Source organism: Kogia breviceps, chromosome 2, assembly GCF_026419965.1.
Source record: "Kogia breviceps isolate mKogBre1 chromosome 2, mKogBre1 haplotype 1, whole genome shotgun sequence".
Lineage (NCBI taxonomy): Eukaryota > Metazoa > Chordata > Mammalia > Artiodactyla > Physeteridae > Kogia > Kogia breviceps.
Window position 1 is genome coordinate 6991001 of NC_081311.1, and position 8705 is coordinate 6999705.

Sequence of the window (8705 nt, forward strand, 5' to 3'; positions counted from 1 at the left end):
CCCTGAGGACATCGCCTTCAGTTCCAAAGCCTCCTGCCCAAAGTTACTACTGGCATTTGTGTAGTATGGATCCTTCCAGATCTATTTGTATACATTTATGGATATATGCATATAAAAATGTTATATAAAGAAATATGTAGTTGAGGGTTTTTTATCTGCTAGGATTTAATTAATTTAAATGGTATCATGCCCCATACACATTCTTCTGCAACTTGCTTTACAGAATGTTGTAAATCAGTATGCACATATTGGCCTCATTTGTCTTTTTTCTGCAGCTTAGTTGTCCAGTACTTAGTATGGATGTGTTGTGGTTTAACTAGTCCCTTATCGATGGACATATGGGTTTTTTCCAACATCTCACTATTAAAAACAGTGCTGCGATGGGCATTCTGTCTTGGCTTCTTACACTCAAATGAGTATTTCTCTGGAGAAAAAAATAGAGTATTTCTGTAGAAAGAAACCATAAAATAAGTTAAAAGACAAGTCGACGGGGAGAAAATATTTGCAACATATACAGAAAAGTATTAATAATCAGATTATATGAAGAAATGCTTCAACTTAATAATAAAAAGGCAAACAACCCAATAGAAAATGGGCAAAGGATACAAAGAGGCAATTCGTAGAAGAAATGCAAACAGTCAGCATGCATTAAGGAAAGTTGCATACCTCTCTGGTAATCGGGAAACAGCAACCATAAAACACCTTTTCACTCACCAGATTAGCCCAAATTTTCAGTTGAGTGACGTCAGTTGTTGGCAGGAGTTTGGGGAGATGGTACCATCACGCGCTGTCAGAGTGCAGATTGAGCCTGTCCTTTTGGAAGATGGGTTAGAGGCATCTTTTACACTTTCCTTTTCTTTTTCTTTTTTTTTTCTTTTTGGCTGCATTGGGTTTTTGTTGCTGCGCGCAGGCTTTCTCTAGTTGCGGCGAGCAGGATCTGCTCTTTGTTGCGGTGCGAGGACATCTCATTGCAGTGGCCTCTCTTGTTGCGAAGCATGGGCTCTAGGCACACGGGCTTCAGTAGTTGTGGCACGTGGGCTTAGTTGCTCCGCGGCACGTGGGATCTTTCCGAACCAGGGATCGAACCCATGTCCCCTGCGTTGGCAGGCGGATTCTTAACCACTGCGCCCCCAGGGAAGCCCCTTTTACACTTTCAAATGTGCCTGCCCACCAGCCCCGCAGCTTCCCGTCTTGAGTTTACCGTACAGAACAAGAGCGTTGGCAGCCTCTGCCGGTGTGTCCTAGTCGCACACACACAAGCCGGCCGCCCAGGTCAAAGTCGGCGGTGGAGGGGCCTGGAACGGAGCTGGCAGGAGCTGCGTGCTTGGTGGGACAGGCGGGTGGCCGTGACTCCAGGGCTCCTCCACTGTCCCTGCACTGCGGCCCCTGGACCTTTGAGCAGAAGCAGGGGCAGTGACGTGAGGGGACGGGTGAGACGTTTCCTAGGGGTGGGCTAGGCTCCGAGGAGCCCTCACACACGATGATCTTTCTTGCGCATTCTCGGTTGGACCTGGAATGCTGCAGTCCTGCACAAACGGCTGGACTGTGGCCAGAGCAGCGAGTAGTAAGTCTACACCCCAGGCAGAGCAGGGCACCCGGCTCCTCCACGTGTGCGATCCTCTCGCAGTCCCCGGGCAGTCTCCTGGGGGTGACGTGAGGCATCCCCGTGACAGGCCTGACATCACACCCTACGTCCACGGACAGACGCCTTTGACTTAACGCCCCTCCAGTCTCCCAGAGACTCTGTCCTCTGACAGAGGACTTGAGCCTGGGCTTTGCTACCAGATAATTCGCTTCCGGTCCTCCCCGTGCCAAGGCACTGGAGGGTGGCAGCCCAGCCTGGGGCCCATGCGACAGTCTTACCAACCCAGGGCTCCCCTTGAGCTACATCGAACCTTCGAAAAGCTGTTTAGGGGCTTCATTTATGAACTTAACATAATTTGTGACGGTGACTCAGGGAGCAGAGGTAGAAAGAAGCATTACTGCCTGTAAGTGTGACCGGCCTCTCCAGTAGGCTGGGCGAAGACGGAAGCCAGCTAAGGCCATCAAGTCCATTTACGTGAGAGGAGCGGCAACCCGCATGACAGCTCAGAATCAACCTGAAGCTTCACAGGCTGAAGCTCTCCAGTTATGAGGATGCTGGGGTACAGAATGGAAAGACGCAGGACCCTGGGAAGCTTCTCTCCTGGGTCCCCAGGACTAGCCTGGGGACTCCCCATCGTGCCCAGCCCGCTTGCCCTGATGTTTCCACAGCCCTTCCCGTCCCCCAACACCGGCCTCCCCACTCCTTGATCAGGAAACCGGAATTCCAGAGTTCACGTGTATCCTCACTGCCAATATTGGGTTCTCTATACAAACACAGTGATCTGAAATAGCCCTGCAAATATTTCCTATTTTTAATAACATGGTATCAATTTGCAAACAGAGTAATGATCTCTGTTACTTTTCAGGAAATTACGTTTAATATGCTTTACTAGAGCAAAAGAAGAACAATTTAATTGAAAGAGCTGCTATGAACCATATTTAACCTCAGATGTACTAAATGGAGTGTCTCGGAGATAAGTTATGGTTTTTAATTTAACGTAAACTATTCTGTGCATAAGCACTGTGTTTTTGCTACTCTAATAATGACTGGTTTGGGTTTATGAACTATTTTTTTGATCATCTTTTTCCTCTCACGAACACCACTCGTAAATGTTAAGTCCAATCGGAGGTTTTCCCACGTAGAATTGGAAATGAAAGGCCCTGCAGGCCGGGCAGGCTCCACTGTCTGGGGACAGCTGTGCCTCAAATGTGACGCATCTCACAACTGGCGAGGACCCCCCGGTTTTTGAGAAATGCCCATATTTCATCACCCAGGCTGATCCTGCGCCTGGCTGGCTCCTCCCCCACTCTGATGGATGGATTCCAGAAGCCACGGTACCAGCACTTTAAACGAAGTTTCGTGCTCATCAAGATTAATTGCTGAATGAAAAATATTGAAACTTTATTATTCATATAATTCATTTGAGGGGATGATCCCAAGAAAATGTAGCACGTGGTTGCAATCCATCACTTGAAGTAATCGGAGGGAAGGGAGATGGAGGGAAGCACGTGACGGCACTTCACCGCCCGACCCCCCGCGATGCTGGGGTGCCAGCGAACTGTGGGAACTGTCACCTGGGTGTTCAGAAAGCTGTTCATTCAGCCCATCACACAGTCTATCAAGACTTGCTTCTCAGGTCCGCCCTGTTCCCAGCAGGGGTTTTGGTGAGTCCTCTGGTGGCCAGCCTGCTGCCCTGTTTTCTTTTATTCATATCTCTTCTCTTGTTTATTTATGTTTGCTTGTCAGAGTGGGCATTTATTGTTTTTGCTTTGTTTTGCCAACTGGGCATCTATTTCCCCTAAGTTGGGTAAGATGGCCCATTTCCCTTGGAGAAGCTGTGGGCTCTGAGCCTCAGCTGGGACTCCCTGGGGCGAGCATGTGACCGGGTGTCAGCCAACGAGACAGCTGCATTCCTCTGGCCACAGCGATTGACTCAGAACGGACGCATGACCTCCTCAGGGCCAGGGCCACGATGTGGGTCTTCTCCTCCAAAGCCCGGTACAGAAGCTGACACTTCCTCTCCATCGTGAAGGTTGAGAGAGTGAAAGGCTGGAGCCGTGGCAGCCCTCAAGCCAGCACAAGGGAGAACAACCAAGAACCGCGGGGAATGCCCGAGTGAGAGATGGGAGAGACAGAGTCCTGGTGATATCAGCTGGGGCCCTGAATCAAGCCATACCTGAGGTCAGCCCTGCTTCTGAACATGGGACTTTTTAGTTATATGAGCTGTATAGTCGGTCTTTGCTTAAGCCAGCTTGAGTGACGTTTTTCTCTCAGGGACCTTGAATCTTGAGTGAAATGACAAAGAACAAAAAAGGTCCGCTAGAGGGCTTTCGTTCCAGTGGCTTCACGGCAGGGTCATGGGTTAGTTCCTGCCTGCTCCCCAGATTCCTGGGACTGCCATTACTGTCTGTTTGTGTCTGTTCTGAAACCTGGTTCTCTAGCCTCCCTGCAATCATTTATGCTACCTGAAAGCCTGTCAATACGTTCATTTTCTACTTAAGTTAGCTGGGTGTCGGCTTCTGTTGTTTGCAACTAGAGATGCCTGGTATAACAACATAGAGGTGGCCACTGAGGACAGTCCCTTGGCTCCAGGGCTCTGTCACTGCCATCTCAGGCTGCAGGGGCCCCAGGGCCTCAGTCACCTGGTCCATCTGCAGCCCTGGATCCGCAGGCATCACTGTGGACAGAGCTGAAAGACAGACAGCTGATTGAAAAAACCATGTTGCAGCATGATATCATTGATGTACAGTTTCAAAACACACAAAACACTGTAAATTGTTTACAAATGCGTACATATGTAGTAGAATCACTAAAACGGAATGGGAAAGGATGCATGCCAGATTCATGTCCATGGTTACCTCTGGGGAGGGGAAGAGGGGGAAAAGTACTGGGGAGCTGCTTCTCCGAATCTGTGTCCTAATGAAATATAAAATTAAATGAAGGGCCTCCCAGCTCTCAGGTGCAGGGAGTGGTGGGCTGAGATCCTGGCTGGACCCTGTGCGGGGGGCCTGGTGGATGCCGAGGGAGACCCTGGTCCCCGGCAGTTCACAGCACAGGCACTGACAGTCAGGCCAGAGCAAACCAGGAGGCAGGGCGTGTGCGTGTCCTCCAGGAGGGCAGAGGACGTGGCGGAGCGGGGGAGAGATGACCATTCATCACCGGAGGGTGGGCTCAGTGAGTTAAGGGAAGGGGCTAGGACGGGTGCCCTGGACAGCAGGATCACAGTGTGAAGGACACCTACGGTCTGGACGTGCAGATCGGTGTGCAGCAGAAGACACGTAAATGCTCAGAAGAATACACATTATTCTCCTGTCTTTGTTTTAACATTGCATTTTTAAAGTAAAAACCAAGGAAAACTAAAAAATGTGAAAAAGACAAAGAAGAAAATGACCACCCATAATCTCATCACACAGACATAAATAACCACTTTGAACATTTTAATGAGACTCCTGCTGTCTTGGCTACAAAAAGATGGATTTTCTCCCTGAGTCAGGAAGTAGCATAAATAGCATTTTAAGCAAAGTTCGTGGGTTACCATTTGTGCAATGGCTTTTCCTTTGGAAACAGGTTTATGGCCATGGAGGGAACAAAAGAAATAATAGTAATAATAGTAAATAATCATAATGTTTACGATGGAGGGGTACTGTTCTTTTTTTTTTTTTAACAATGTTGTGTTTAATTTCTGCTGTACAGCAAAGTGACTCAGTCATACATATATATTCTTTTCCATATTCTTTTCCACGATGGTTTATCACAGGATACTGAATATAGTTCCCTGTGCTATGCAGTCGGACCCTGTTGTCTATCCATCCTGTATACACTAGTTGCATCTGCTTACCCCAAACTCCCAGTCCTTCCCTCCCCCACTCCTCACCCCCGGCAACCGCAAGTCTGTTCTCTATGTCTGGGAGACTGTTTCTGTTTCATAGATAAGTTCATTTGTGTCATATTTTAGATTCCACATGTAAGTGATATCATATGGTATTTGTCTTTCTCTATCTGACTTACTTCACTTAGTAGGATAATCTCTAGGCCCATCCATGTGGCTGCAAATGGCATTATTTCATTCTTTTTTATGGCTGAGTAGTATTCCATTGTGTATCTGAACCACATCTTCTTCATCCATTCATCTGTTGACGGACATTTAGGTTGTTTCCAGATCTTGGCTATTGCAAACAGTGCTGCTACGAACATAGGGGTGCGTGTATCTTTTCGAGTTATAGTTTTGTCTGGGTATATGCCCAGGAGTGTAATTGCTGGATCATATGGCAACTCTAGTTTTGGTTTTTTGAAGAACCTCCATATTGTTTTCCATAGTGGCTGCACCAATTTACGTTCAGAGGGGCAATGTTCTAAATGCTTTACATACGCTAACTCACTCAGTCCTCCCAATCCCAAGAAGCAGGTTGCTATTATGAATTCCCATTTTACAGATGAGAAAAGTGAGGCGCAGGGGCATGACACAGGCTGTCCAAGGTTACATGGCTAATGTTTATACCCGGGTTTCAAAACTGGAATATCGGGCTCCAGAGGACCTTCCTGCGACCACCCCACAGCCCCGAGGCCCCTCAGGGACGCTGCTGAGCGTCCCTGCATGTGGGCCCAGCTCCCCCCTCTGCGCAGCAGGGCACCTTGGTCAGCACTGTCTGCCTGCTCTGCCGGTGGGGCTCTGAGAGGGGTTGTCATCTGCCAGGTCACGTCGCCGCAGGGCCAGCTTGGACGACTTCAGACCCCAGCCCTTTCCTCTGCCTGACCGAGGGGGCCCAAGGCCACGGGATTTCTGGCCGGCCCTCCCGCTATCCGCCCAGCACAGCAGGCTCTTGACTGTCACTTGGGGAATTTCCCATGCCGAGCCAGGCAGCCAGAAAGGCCTGGCTTTCTTTCCCACAGCTCCTTTATTGGCAGAGGTTTGCACAGAGGGTGGCACAGACCCCCTCACTCCAGCCGTCCTTGTGCCAGCAAGTTCACCCAAGCACAGCTCTGTGCATCCAACCAGTGAATGATAAATTTAATAATTAAAGAATAATTAATTATACCTGAAACTTCTCACTTGGGGGTACAATTAGCCTCTGGCACCTTTAGAATGAGTTGCCAGTGACTAATTGTGCCCTCAAGGAGGCATCTGTAAGTACAACTAACTGTGTGCAAAACGGAACCCACAAATACTCGGGAACATAAAAGCTATTCCCACAAAAAGAGTTCGTTCAAAATCCAGGCCCTTATTTTTTAAAGAGCCCTGTAGTGGGTTCCCTAGTGCAATCCGGATGTGCCAGGGTCTCCGTGGGAGGCCATCCTCCCCCCCCCCCCGCACGAGACTCACCCCAGCTCAGAGGCTCCACTGCTGTGGGAACCCCCAGGCACCACTCAACAGAGCAGGGCGTTGGCTAGTGACCCAGATAGTTCACTAGGTGGTACAAAGTCACGGGGATGGAGGAGCAGGAAGAACGAACCAAGAGTTCAGGCTTCTTCGTCTCCTTCCAACGTCTCAATCAAAGTCGTCCCTGACCGGAGGAGATTACCAGTCTTCTGGGTCTCGCCCTGTGGCCAACTCTTGGAGCAGCCCTCAAACGCGGGGCTTGGAGTTGGTGTCAGACCTGCTCTGGCCATGGCACTCTCTTAATTACAGCTTCAGTGACTCCCCAGGGCCCGGAGGTTCCGTTCTGGCTCCTCAGGTGATTCCCAAGGAGCAAAGGAACTCAGAGAGCGCCCAGCATCTTCTCCCAGACCTCACACTGTTCCCTAACACAGGACCCCCCAAAAATGACCGACCCACAGCTATTCACTCCCGTCCTTATGGACCCTCGCCAGATGCCATCCCCTCTACCTAACATGCCCTTCAGCTTACACACAAACACATGCATGCATGCCTACATACACAAGACAAATACACTCATGCATGCTGATATGCCCATATACACATACAAACCCCTGTACACACATCCATGTACACGTGCAAAGCACACACACCTGTACACACACTCACACATATACACACATGCACACGTGTGTATATATACACAGATGTGTATAAACACACACATGCTCTGCTCACACACATATACACACCTGGATACACTCACACATGTATACGCATACACATGTGTACACCCTTAGACACACACATGCACATTCACCTGAAAAGGCACACATGCAGGCACATACACAGACGGCCACATGCCCTCCCTTTACCCATTTCCGAGCCTCGGCTCTGGTGCCACCTTGGCCGCTTTGCCTTTGTGGCCCCTTCCTTCCTCCCCGAGCCAAGCTCTTGCCTCCTTGGACTCTCTGCCTGTGACCCGCTCTGACCGCCCACCTGGGCTGGAAACCCCTCAGAACAGGGCTGGTGACAGTCCTTTCTGCACCCCTGACCCACGGCACACATCCCATCCGTGTCTGGGGCGTGAACAAATGAGTGACAAGATGAACAAGGAAGGGGTCTGGGTCCTCGCGCTTGCATAAGAGCCCATCTGGAAATCCCCCTTCGAACACACCTGTGGGGACACAGGAGCAGGAGTCGCTGCCAGGGGTTGTTCCGACGAGTAGGAGGAAAGAGCAGTCGGAGAGCCACAACTTCCGTCCTCCAGTGTGGGGTCCCGGGGGTGCTCTTCGTTTCCCCAGCAAAGGGGAAGGCAGTGCCCTCACCCCTGGGGGGCGCTCGTCCCCGCAGGAGAGATTTCTGCAAGCCATGCAGACTTCCCGGAGCTCCCACTGTGCTGGGTGCTAAAGGGGCTGCCGTGGCGGCTAGGATGGACCCACAGTCTTCTGGGGGAGAGGAAGCACGAAGAACCGCAGAAGGCGTAGATGGAGGAGGAGAGCGTCCAGACCGAAGGCAGGAAGGAGCACGGGCTTGGAGGAGGGGAGAGATGACCGACGAGGCCAGAAGTTGTGACACTGCAGATGGCCTGGAAGGTGTGCGAGGAACTTGTCCTGAGCTTGGTGCTACTGAACTGGGGAAGTCACTGAAGAATCCAGAGGAAGGACTGGAGGACTTCACTGCTAGCAGAGGAGTTCGGACCGACTTTGATAGTCACGGACCAGCAGCCGCTTGGCACTCTGTTTGTGCTGTATTCCACCTTGAAACCTACCAATCCTTCCCAACTCCACTCAGAGGCCACAGCCC